Below are 12,683 nucleotides of genomic sequence, written 5' to 3'. Positions count from 1 at the left end.
TCCTTCATTATACAGCTAAGTGACTATGAGTATCATAGATCACAGGTTGGCAGATGTTGCTGGACCTGGGTTTACCCATGGTCTGCTATCCAAGGTCATACAAGTAGCTGAGTAAAGAAGTTTACTTTCAATTAAAACTAAAGTTTAAAAATAAGGCTATTGAAATTTTTGAAATTGAAATTAGGAGTTAATAACATACTTGCCAATTATATCAAACTTTGTTATAGTTCAGTTATGCCTGACTCTTTGTGGCCCATTTGAGATTTTCTTGGCAGTGATACTGGAGTAGTTTCTATTTTTTTTCTCCAGCTCATTTTACAGATGAGGAAACTGAAGCAAACAGGGTTAAGTGACTTGCCCAGGTATATACAGCCAGCCAATGTCTGCCAAATTTGAACTTGAGCCTTCCTGACTGCAGGACAGGTGCCCTAATCTACCATGGTGCCATCTAGATGTCTAGATCTATCAAAATCAGTAATTAATTCCAGGGTTCTCTGTAGAAAAGATGCTCTCTGTAAAAAAAAAAAGATACCAGTGGTGTCAAACTCAAATAGAAACAGATTTTTGAGTTTATATATATATTGACTTAGAAAACCAAAGCCTGATTTATGTTTTGTTGTTTTTTTATTTATTTTGCTAAACATTTCCCAATTACTTTTTTTAGTTTTTTTTTGCAAGGCAATGGAGTCAAGTGACTTGTCCAAGGTCACACAGCTAGATAATTACTAAGTATCTGAGGTTGGATTTGAACTCAGGATCTCCTGACTACAGGGCCAGTGCTCTATTCACTGTACCACCTAGCTGCCCCACCCCCCAATTATTTTTCAGTCTGGTTCTTGTTAGTACTTGAGTTTTACTACCACATGCAAACTGTGGGTGGTGAGTTTGACTACTCAGGTTAATCTTTCTACTAAACTCAGGGAAAATGGTAGAAATTTATTTCCTGTTTCAATATTCCATCAGTAAGAATAAATAATAAAATGGATGTCAACTGTACCATTTATCTTGATATCTGCCACTTGTATACTCTTAGATACTACCCCCTCTTCCACCTCAGTATTGGGACTCACTTTTTTTCATATTGACTAATAAATCTTGACCAAGTGACACTGCAAATCACTGCCCTCAACTCACCAGTCAATATGTCTCTCAACTAACCTCTAGAAGTTGATTAGTAAGCCAATTTTAACATACTTTCACTTTCTGATGACAGAACAATTTTTTTAGTTGATCCTTTGGTAGAAACATACATACATACACATATGTACCCATACATGTTTACATGAACACATGAGCACAGTATGGATATTTATACATAAATATAAATATATATGCATATATATTTATTTTCTAAAAGAATATGTAACAAAATATCTGCCCCAGAAATTTAAAACTTGGAATGAAAAAGATTTATTTTGTTATTTTTTCTGTTGTTTGAAGTTGCGTTATGTTAACAATTTAGTTAATTCATTATTTTACTAACACAAATTGAATGCATTTTGCATTCCCATGGATAAAAATAAAGACCAGAAAGTTAATGATGATTTTAGATTAAAATGTTCCAGATTAGACAGATAGCTAAATATTTAATTTTTTTAAGTGTGTCTTTTACTATCTTACTATCTTAGTATTTCTATTTTCTCATCTATTAAACCATGAAGATAATACAGACCTATTGTAAGGATTAAGTGATTTACCCAAGGTCATACATATTAAGTCAGTGGCACATTAGTTCCCAACCGATTTCTTCATTGCTGAGATGGATTTTGATTCACCTTCAAGAAAGAATACAAGAGATATATCAGTAATGTAACAGACCAATAAATGATAGGGTGAGGGATTACATTTTCCACATTTAAATAAGCAAATCCTTATGCAAGAACTCATAGAATTACAAATAGAATGCCATTGCTGTTGATGTGTATATATGTAAATATATACGCACATGTATATAGCACATATGTTTATTTAAACAAATATATACATATAAACCAACATAAACATGCATGTATATGTGTGTGTATAATTTATACTTACCAAAAGGGAGAAAAGAGAATAAAGCCTGAGTTATGATAATATGAGTGACAAGGAACAAAAAATAAAAACAAAGAAACAATCTAGAAACTGGAAAGTTTAGTTTCCACATGAAACACATGTTATTCTTCCTATCCTTCTGTTTGTGTGCCAAAGACAAAAACATATAGTCTCCATTATGCAGTGTACTATGTTGTAACTTGATAAATAGGTAATAAGGACAAAAAAGTGAATAAGATAACAAAAAATGAGAGAAAAGCAGGAGAGGAAGGCTGGTGAGTTTTGCTTAGAAGCACAGAATTTAAAACTTGCATCATTTTTTCTTTTAAAATTTAATATTTCATTTTCTCCCAACTATATGTAAATCAATTTTAATATTCTTTTGTTCAAATTTTGAGTTCCATAATCTTTCTTCCTCTCTCCTTTCCCTTCCTCCATTGAGAAGACAAGCAATCTGGCAGATTCAACATAACACAATTTTTTGAAAGAGAAATCAAAACTTTCACTTATAAGGATCAGTTTGTTTCTTCTACCTTTAAAATTCCATAAATAGTCATTGACAAGGTACAGAGTCATTCTGCTCTGGATGTCCTTAGCAACACTGTCTAACTATTTCTCCTGAAAGTAATATCCTACCATATATACATATCATATATATATATATATATATATATATATATATATATATATATATATATATATATATGTTAGGATATATAGAACTTTCAATTGTGTTCATATATATTACATACACAAACCCATATCTATTACAACCATATATGTGTAAATATACAAACAAAAACATATGAACACAGAATAATGTAGATGATGAATTCATTACAGAATATGCTTGTGTCTTGGAACTTTATAGCTAGAGAAATGTGCATAATTATGAGGTTAGGAACAGAACCTGTAATCAATGTTTGATAATCTTATTTCCAAAAGAAAAAATGCTTAAACATGAAACACCGTATAGTGGAGACTATATGTTTTTGTCTCTGGCACACAGAATTGGGACTCCCTCTTTTTCTTAGATGTTAAAGTATAATTTGAATAACCCCATCTAACTGTGCCAGGAGAACTGCTTTAAAAGACAATTGAAGAAAGATACAGAGCTTCTGATACAAATAGGAAGGATAACATCCAGATGGTGGAGAAGAATGGGAAATATTGGTGATGGTTGGGTAGAAAAAGGTGGTCTAAGGGGGAGACAACTTCTTATGAGGTCCAAGTAAAATGGAAGTTTGCAGATTTTTGTTACCATAAAAAGAGTTGCTATAGTATTAATTTTGTACATATAGACTTTTTTCTGTTTTCCTTGATAGTTTTAGAGAAGAGGCCTGGAAAAGTCATAGTGGGATATTCTTTAGGTTTTTTGGGTTTTTTTACATTTTTGCAAGGCAAATGGGGTTAAGTGGCTTGCCCAAGGCCACACAGCTAGGTAATTATTAAGTGTCTTTGAACCCAGCTACTCCTGACTCCAAGGCCGGTGCTTTATCCACTATGCCACCTAGCCACCCCTGGGATATTCTTTAGTCAGTCATGCTTTGTGTGTAATTCTAAATTGCTTTCCAGGATATGACTATTCAGAGATCCTCCAACTGTGCATCAGTATACTTGGTTTCTTGAAGCCTTTCAAAAGTTGTGATTATTTTTTTGGTCATTTTTCTTAAACTGATGGCTATGTTAGAATCTCAGCATTACTTTGATTGGAATTTCATTTGTAAGCAATGATTTGGATCATTTTTTTTAATTAGGCAACAGATAACCTGACTTTCTTTCTTTTAAAACTTTCTGTGCTTATCTTTAGACAATTTATTAATTAGCTTTTGTTATTATAAATCTGAATTGGGGTGGCTAGGTGGCACAGTGGATAGAGCACCGGCCCTGGAGTCAGGAGTATCTGAGCTCAATTCCGGCCTCAGACACTTAATAATTACCTAGCTGTGTGGCCTTGGGCAAGCCACTTAACCCCATTGCCTTGTAAACACTAAAAAAAAAAAAATCTGAATCAGTTCCATACTTATTTTGAAAATATAACTTTTATCAGACAACTTTAATAGAAAATATTTTTCCTTTAGTTAATATTTTCTCTCTTAATCTTAGTTATTCTAGATTTATTTGTACAAAAATGCATACTTTAATCAAAACTATACATTTAATCATCTGTGATCCTCTATATTCTTTGTTTGGTCACGTACTCTTCCCTTGCAAACAATCTGATACCTTCTTCCTTGTTTCTCTAAATTACTTATGATGTTTACATGTTAATATATCTAAGTTGCATATATATATATATATATATATATATATATATATATATATACATACATGTATTTGGAGTTAGAGGTACTGGTCTAAATCTAATGTCTGCCACATTGCATGTTCAATTATCCCATCAGTTTTTGTTAAGTGGTTCTTTACGTGAATAACAAAGGTCTTTATGTTCACTGAATATTGAGCAAAACTCAAGTTGTATACCTGGTCTGTTCTACTAATTTATCTATTTTTAAACAATTACCAAATTGCATTTGAGAACTACTTCTTTGTAGAATCAGTTGAGATTGGTACTGCTAGATGCCCTTAATTTTCACTTTCCCCTTTTATTTTCTTTGAAATTCTTGATTTTTTGTACCTCCATATGAATTTTTCTATTTTCCTAATTTTAATAAAATAATTCTTTGATAGTTTGATTGGTATGGCATTAAATAAGTAAATGGGTTTAGGTATTATTGTAATTTTTTATATTGACCTGGTTTACCTATTTTCAATTAATATTTCTTGAATTATTTAGGTTTGTCTTTATTTCTGTTAACATTGGTTTATATTTGCATATCTTGGTAGGTAGACTCTCAAATGTGTTATATTAGATTTCAGAGTATTTTTAAAGACCTTGGAACAACAACTACATCAATGGCACAGGAAATTATCTTGATACTCATTGACTTTGATTGGCTACTGCTAATGCTAGTTAGTGTCATGGTAACATATAGTGGAGGAACTACTAAAGTTTATAAGCCTCAATAGTAGCCACAGATGTGTACATCTTTTTATTTTGAATCTGTGAACTTAGTATCTTTTCAGTATGTACATTTTTCTAAAGATATAAGTCAAAGCTACCTGGTAGTTATAATTATTATATTCAATCTATTTTCTTCTTCCCTTGCAAAACTGACAAACTTCTATATGAAAAGAACAACATACCAAAAAATTCACAAAGTTAAAAAATATTCAGTGATTAACACAAAGATAGAGTGAGCCTATCCCAAAGGTCACCTTGCTATTCTGGGAAATGCCAGGGTGTGTGTTTATATGTATATTTGTGTGAGTAGATATGATATATGTGTACTAATTGTTGAACATCTTAGCTGTGAATAAATGATTACGGTTCTTCAGACTTGGTTGAAACTCACATTTTGTGAGTAGAATTTTAGCCATCACAAAAATATCAAATAGTTTAAAGTCAAATCTATTTTTCCAGAAAGTTTGGAATTCTTCAAAGTATTATTATGCTATAGAAGATTAAAAAGAAGAGAATTTTAGAAGGTTTCTATCAAGAGTAGCTTGAGGGTGTCTAGGTGGCACAATGGGTAGACTGCTGGCCCTGGAGTCAGGAGTACCTGAGTTCCAATCTGACCTCAAACACTTAATAGTTACCTAGTTGTGTGGCCTTGGGCAAGCCACTCAACCCCATTTGCCTTGCAAAAAAAACCCTAAAAATAAAAAGAGTAGCTTGATTCAGGCCTGAAATAAAGCCCTGGGATTTTCATCAAAGGACAGTACTTCATTTTCTATAGCAACAAAACATCAACAGAACATTAGTTGCAGGGAATGGGAGGAGGTTGGTTATGATCTACAGGTAATGATGTTTTCAGCAAAATGTTATTTCAGATGCTACATATACTCTCAGACCTTAGCAATACCAAAGAATAAACAAAAAACTCAAAGGTGACCAAAAAATATCAAATATATTTATTCACTTTCATTCAAAAAAGAATTTATTAAGTGCCTTCCATGTGAAAAACTTGATTTTACATGTTAGGAAGAATATTGAGTTTGTAGGACTTGTTCCCTGCTCTCAAAGAGCTTAAAGTCTAATAAAGAGGTAAGACTCAAATACAGACAAACACAATTATATGACATGTTAAGCACATTTAAAAATACAGAGCAAACTAATATGTAAAATCCATGAGTCAAATTCACATACAAAATACTTTTTGACTGACATCTTTAGAGTAATTCCAAGGAAGAGACTTACTGATGGCATCTACCAAGATACAGTGCAACAAAGTTTTCATTGTTGAAATTTTGCATCCCTTTCCAGTGACTGATTCAATACTCCATTTGGCATTGATGTTAATTAAAACTATATAGGTGAGAGTCTTCTGGCAATTGAATTCTAGGACAGAGTCCAAGATTACTGATTTAAATATTTCCCTAATGTTAATCTGTATTTACTATTGTTTTCTTCATTTGGGGGGAAAAGCTGACCAAGCATATATTTTCCACTTTAAATTTTTAAAAAATTAATGAAAGTATTGCAATAAACTTGTATATATGATCCCTTGAGTCATGAAATTCAAAAGAAGCAGTGAAGGAATTTTGAAGAATAACTTTGTAAAAATAACCTGATATTAAAATTTTAGTGTAAAATATTTATTAAGGCCATATTTTAGTTACAGATTATAAAAACTTGATTTTCATTTTTTCTTCCAAGATTCATAAATTTCTTTATTGATTTTATTTTATTTTATTTTGTTCTATATAGAAGAATTTCTTACTGGAGGGATTCTTAGGATAGTCACATGATACTTTTTTCTGCATTTAAGAACAAAGTATTGAGTTTTAAGTAAATTGAAATTTTAAACTTAGGAAAAGCTGATTTTCAACAATTTTTTTTTATTTATAACAAATCTGACATTTAATTTTGTCATTTGCTTCTCTAGTACTGTTCAAATATTTGACAACATTACAATATTAAAATATACCATCATCAAATGGATAGTCTGAAACATTTTATTATTTATTAAACCCAACAAAGTGGTAGGATAGCTTGCTATGGCTATTCTACTCAGCAAAAATAGTAAAAAAGAAATAAAAGAAATGTAGAGAATGGAGGAGAGAAATACAGAATGATATTTTAATGATTAGAATAGCTCCTATATATCATAAAAGATCATCTTAAAATTATTTTTAGTAATATTAATAAAATTAAAATACAATACAAAATTAATTAAAATATTGATTATGAACTTCTTATAGGTCAGGTAATTTGTTAATCCTAGTGATACAAATCCACAAAACAAGGAGTTTATTTACAATTTTTTAGGGAAGAGAACACAGGGGAGGAGTGGTTTGATCTAGGCAGACCCAAAGATAGTGGAGTATAGGGCAATTTTTTGATCCTTTCCTTTAAAGATTCAATGACTGTTTTCAGAGCAAGAGGTAGGTTTGGGAGATTGACCTCCATTGATATGGTAGGAAAATGATTGGATTATGGTAGCATGTCTAGGAGTACTGAAGTATGGTTAGCAGTGAGGAGTACTAAGCCCTAGGGCAGGATTTGAAGTGCCAGTGGAAGACTGAAGCATGAAGCAAAATATTATGGCAGGAATTTGGCAGGAATGCCTTTAAATGTATCCAATATAATAATAATAATAATAATAATAATAATAATAATAACAACAACAACAATGCAACTAAAATTAGTTTGCACAGAAAAACACTTACATATTTTACTTCATTTAATCACAATAAATTATTGATTAATCATACATTGATATTAAATGAAAGTTCTGCTTTTCCAAGTAAGAGGAGCTCATTTAAAGAAATAAAATATAAATTTTTGTTTTTCCTATAGTCTGTCAAAATATTTTTTAGACAATATGTAATAGGTAGAACATTAGACTCAGAATCAAGAAGTCCTCATATATTTATTAGACCAAGTTAATCAACCTCCTTCATTTCAGTTTCTCTTCTATAAAATGGAAGGGATGAAACCCTATAGTATTTACCTTGCAGAATTGTTGTATGTAAAGGACTGTCAAAAAGTTAGTTATTATTAACATTTAATGTAGTATTCAATATACAATAACAAAGAAATTTTTCTCTAAAAAGACAATTGAAATTTTTTATCACATCAAAATATTATAAGGAATTAAAATCAAATATATCCATATAAAATTTAATTAACAGAAATATCCTGCATTTATGTGGACTTTCACATGAACTACTTTCCCAACTTTTGTGATAGTAAAGAAAATTATACAAATTTACTTATTTAAATTACATTCTTTTTTGTTTAAAATGGTTTGTAATATTCTGAGGTGGGGCAAAGAAGACATTATCTCCTTTAAGAAATTATAAATTTATATTACAAAAGAGCAAGTCATATACAGGAGGAAAAAGAGAAGATCTTCCAATTTGGTCGTACATTTCAGTGGATGAAAGGCAATGCAGAGGCAGGATCTGTAATGATAGTTCTGAACAAAGAAAACCCTTCTAAGGAGGGCTTTTGCCCAAGAATAAACTGTGAATTAGACAGGAGACAACTTGTATGTGAAGGAAGCTAACATAAGGAAGCAAAAGTTTATGTTAGCAAATTTAATAGTTTAAGGGGCGGCTAGGTGGCGTAGTGGATAAAGCACCAGCCCTGGAGTCAGGAGTACCTGGGTGTTCAAATCCGGTTTCAGACACTTAATAATTACCTAGCTGTATGGCCTTGGGCAAGCCACTTAACCCCATTTGCCTTACAAAAAAAAAAAAACAAACCTAACCCCCCCCCCAAAAATAAAATAGTTTAAATTATACCTAGACTTTTGCCTTTTTATATTGTTCTCTAATGTGCATGTCAAATTGTAAATAAAATTAATGTTTTTTCAATAAAATTGCTATTATTTCTATGTGCATTTGTGAAAAGATACAGAATACCTACTCTCCTTAATTTTCCATGTTGAAAGAAAGTATAAGTGGAATCTATTCTACCCTAAATAGTCACCACTGTTTATCAGGAGTTCTAATAGCTGTGGTAAGTTAATTCACTTCCTAGGAACTAGTCTTATAACTCTTAGTTTAATTCAATGACAGCATTTATAACAGCAAAACCTCATTATTTAGCCCCTACTAATTCAGGACTAGTGTTTGTCCTTGAATTATCTCTGGGAAAAATGTATATTAACCTCACCTGGAAATTTTCAAGAGGGAGTATGATGTAGTGGAAAGATTATTTCATTAATAGACAGGAAGCCAAGGGTCTACCCTTCATTAGTCTGGGGCCAGCTACTTAACTTCCATGGTCTTCAAATAATTCATTTATAAAGTGGGTATAATAACTCTGCTTTCTGAAGGGAGGAGACTAGACTTCAATAGAAGTATCTTTCAACTCTAACATGTATGATATATAAAGTATTTTCAAGAACTTTAGAAAAATGTTATTTTTAGAAGAAAGGTCAAAATAATAATCTAAACATTCATTTTACCCAGCCTCTCTGTCTCAACTTGGCAAAACTTTATTAGCTACCTTGGCATTACTATATGTACTTAAAACTAATAAAAGCATTTCTTGTAAAATGTTTTATAATTCAGACATTTCATTATTTTAGACGGTCTAGCTAGTCTCCATTAGTCCAAATTTGTGACCAAAAATATTACTTCATTTTATCCTCATAACATCCTGTGTGGTTTGGATGTCATCCAACCATAGTTCACTTTAATATACTAGAAGAAGAGTAATACACAGTACAATAAATTATTTCCAGCCTTACCACCTTATAATAAAATCAACTGGAATTAGATATGATAGTAATAGCTGATGTTTATTTATCACTGTTTAAGGATTACAAAGTATTTTACATATAGTTCCTTATTACATTTTCACAAAAATTTTATGAGATAGGTACTTATTTTTTGGATCCAGACCTGTGATTTCACTGATGTGGGAAACTCTCATAGTGGAAATGCCCTAATTCAGGGCAGATCTGTTAATATAAGTGTCTTAAGAAGAAGACTTTAGCACAGACTTAACTGACATGTTCGAGATCACAGAGTCTATACTCCTCAGAAGCAAGAACCCATGCCTTACATCTCTGAGACAACTTCTTTATTCCTAAACAATGTGACTCCTAAGAAGCAGATGCTTTAGGTATTCTTAGACTCATTTTACACTTAAGGACATTAAAGCTTATGGGAGTGACTTACCCAACATCACACAAATATCAGAGGGGATTCAAATTCAGTTCTCTCCCAAGAGCCTGGCTTCAGTCCTTCTACTCCATCACACTGATATTGAATCCAGCACTCAAAAGAAAATTAATAGAGAGCTATGAAAATGAAGATCAATATTGGTCATGATTTCATATTAATGAAACATAATATGTAATACACTCAAGTTTGAATAACTTTTACCATCACATTATTTTTTTCCCTTCAAAATAAACAAGTTTTAAACCAAGTACCCCAAAGAAATCCTAGTGTAGCTAATTCAGATTGGCTTTCTTACAGTCCTAGGCAGGATTACACTAGTGACCAATTTGCTTATAAATTAGTCACTCTTCAGCTTTATGGTTATACAAATGTATAGCAGCTGTAGCTCTCAAAATCTTGATTAGCTTAAAAACCTTCATTTTTACTTTCCTTATACATTCTCCCTACAGATTTAATTGATTAACTTCAATCTCTTTTTCACAACGGCATTCATTTAATAAAGCAATCTTGCAAAGACTGCCTATAAAAATGATCTGTATTGCAGAGATCAAAGATTTGATCAAGTAAAACAGCAAAGAATAGTGGCAGAAATTTTTCAAAAGGGATAAGTAATTCCAAGTCTCAAGTTGTGGAATCTTTAGGTAATTCTGATTCAATTAAAAATAGGATATATAGGCTTTGTGGATAATTTTCCTGAATTAACTCTTTTTACTTTGCACTTTCAGAGGATGTCTTCTTCAAGGAGACACAGGACAATCATTATTTGGATGTAGCCCCAGAAGATATTAGAAAAGATCTTGGAAATCATGTGACTATCTCTTTCCTATGAATAAGTTGCCAAGGATGAAGAAACTGGCTTAATATCACAATCTGAACCTCTAAAAGATTTGGTGGTGCAATGCATGGAGCAGATAGCTTGGAGTCAGGAAGACTCCATCTCCCTGAGATCAGAGCTCAGTCACTTACTAGCTATGTGACCCTGGGAAACTCACTTACCACTGTTTGCCTCAATTACTTCATCTGTAAAATGAGCTGGGAGAGGAAATGCAAATCACTTCCATACCTTTGCCAAGAAAATTTCAAAAGGGGTTAAGAAGAGTTGAACATGATTGAAAATAACTGAAAAAGAAGAATTCATGAATGACACTTTTGTACTACACCAACTTGTCAACCATGATTTGAGGCATTTGGATTGGTAAATATGAAAATATGTTGGAGTCACAAGAGTTCTAAAATCAAACCACAGGACTTTTTAAAATTAATGCCATCATTAAGGATCCTATCTAGGAAAATAAGATTTAAAACAAGTAGGCAAAATATATACATAATTATAATTCAACAATATCCTAAGAATCAGTATGGCATAACATAGAGATATAATTTCAAAATCAGGAAGACTTCAGTTTAAGTTCCATCTTTGACACATATTAACCCAAGTGATCTTGGGAAAGTCACTCACCCTCATGATGCTCTCAGCAACTCTCCTAAGATTACAAACTGTAGAGACTGTGCTGATTTTCTTTGGAACTGAGAATTTTCTACCCCAGAGAAATTACAGGTCCAGTCCCTATTCTATCATGTCTTACTCTCTCAATCATATATTCTTTTGAGAGTCCTCATCTTATTATATCACAGAACAAAGAGAAAAAGATTAAAAGAATAGTAAATCAAAACTTTCAGTCTTCTAGAGCTTTCATGAAGGTTTTATAGCCCCTTAAAAGGATGGTTCAAAGAAAGATCTTTGAAGCAACACAGTTCCCTCACATCCAAGTAAGTGTTAAGTCATGTTTCAGAAGAATCTTCTCAATGTAATTTCTGTCACCATGTGTTTAGAGAGTTGATGATAAAAAGCTGCTGACCCCTACTTAGTTTCTCTTTAATAGTTTAGGTCAATGTCATATTCATATGAAGTTTTTCCCCTAAAGATTATAAATTCTTTAAAAATAAGAAAACAGGGGTGTCTAGGTGGTGCAGTGGATAGAACACTGGCCCTGAAGTCAGGAGTACCTGAGTTCAAATCTGACCTCAGACACTTAATAATTACCTAGCTGTGTGGCCTTGGGCAAGCCACTTAACCCATTGCCTTGCAAAAAAAATAAATTTAAAAAATAAAAATAAAATAAGAAACCAATCATATGCTATTTTTGTATTCCCTGTGGGGTCTAGCATAGGATCAGAATCAATCAATCAACAAGCATTCATGAAAATATCTACAGGACACTATGCTAGAAGCTGATGATAAAAATATAAAACAACAATGCCTACCCTTAAGGAGCTTATATTCTATTTGGAGAGACAATAAGAGCTCATAAAAATAAATATATCACAAATATAAAGTGAATTAATAAAAAACATATAAAACAGAAGGTAACTTGGTAACAAGAAATACTTGTTGAATGAATAAAAGAATAACCTGACCAATACCCATTTTTGGCTCTGCTTACCAT

The 12,683-nt window shown here is 31.9% G+C and overlaps 1 long non-coding RNA gene across 1 annotated transcript; it reads right to left on the bottom strand.

Moving 5' to 3' along the window:
* Window positions 1–250: 250 nt before the first annotated feature.
* LOC141501368 (uncharacterized) lies at window positions 251–10,814 on the bottom strand. Its single transcript, XR_012472219.1, has 3 exons — window positions 10,231–10,814; window positions 1,673–1,775; window positions 251–512 (listed from the first exon to the last, which is right to left on the bottom strand). It is a non-coding gene; the product is annotated as an uncharacterized LOC141501368 (long non-coding RNA).
* Window positions 10,815–12,683: the final 1,869 nt, after the last annotated feature.

Source organism: Macrotis lagotis, chromosome X, assembly GCF_037893015.1.
Source record: "Macrotis lagotis isolate mMagLag1 chromosome X, bilby.v1.9.chrom.fasta, whole genome shotgun sequence".
Taxonomy (NCBI): domain Eukaryota; kingdom Metazoa; phylum Chordata; class Mammalia; order Peramelemorphia; family Peramelidae; genus Macrotis; species Macrotis lagotis.
The sequence above is the reverse complement of the archived record's forward strand: the minus strand, read 5'-3'. Positions and strand labels throughout refer to the sequence as shown.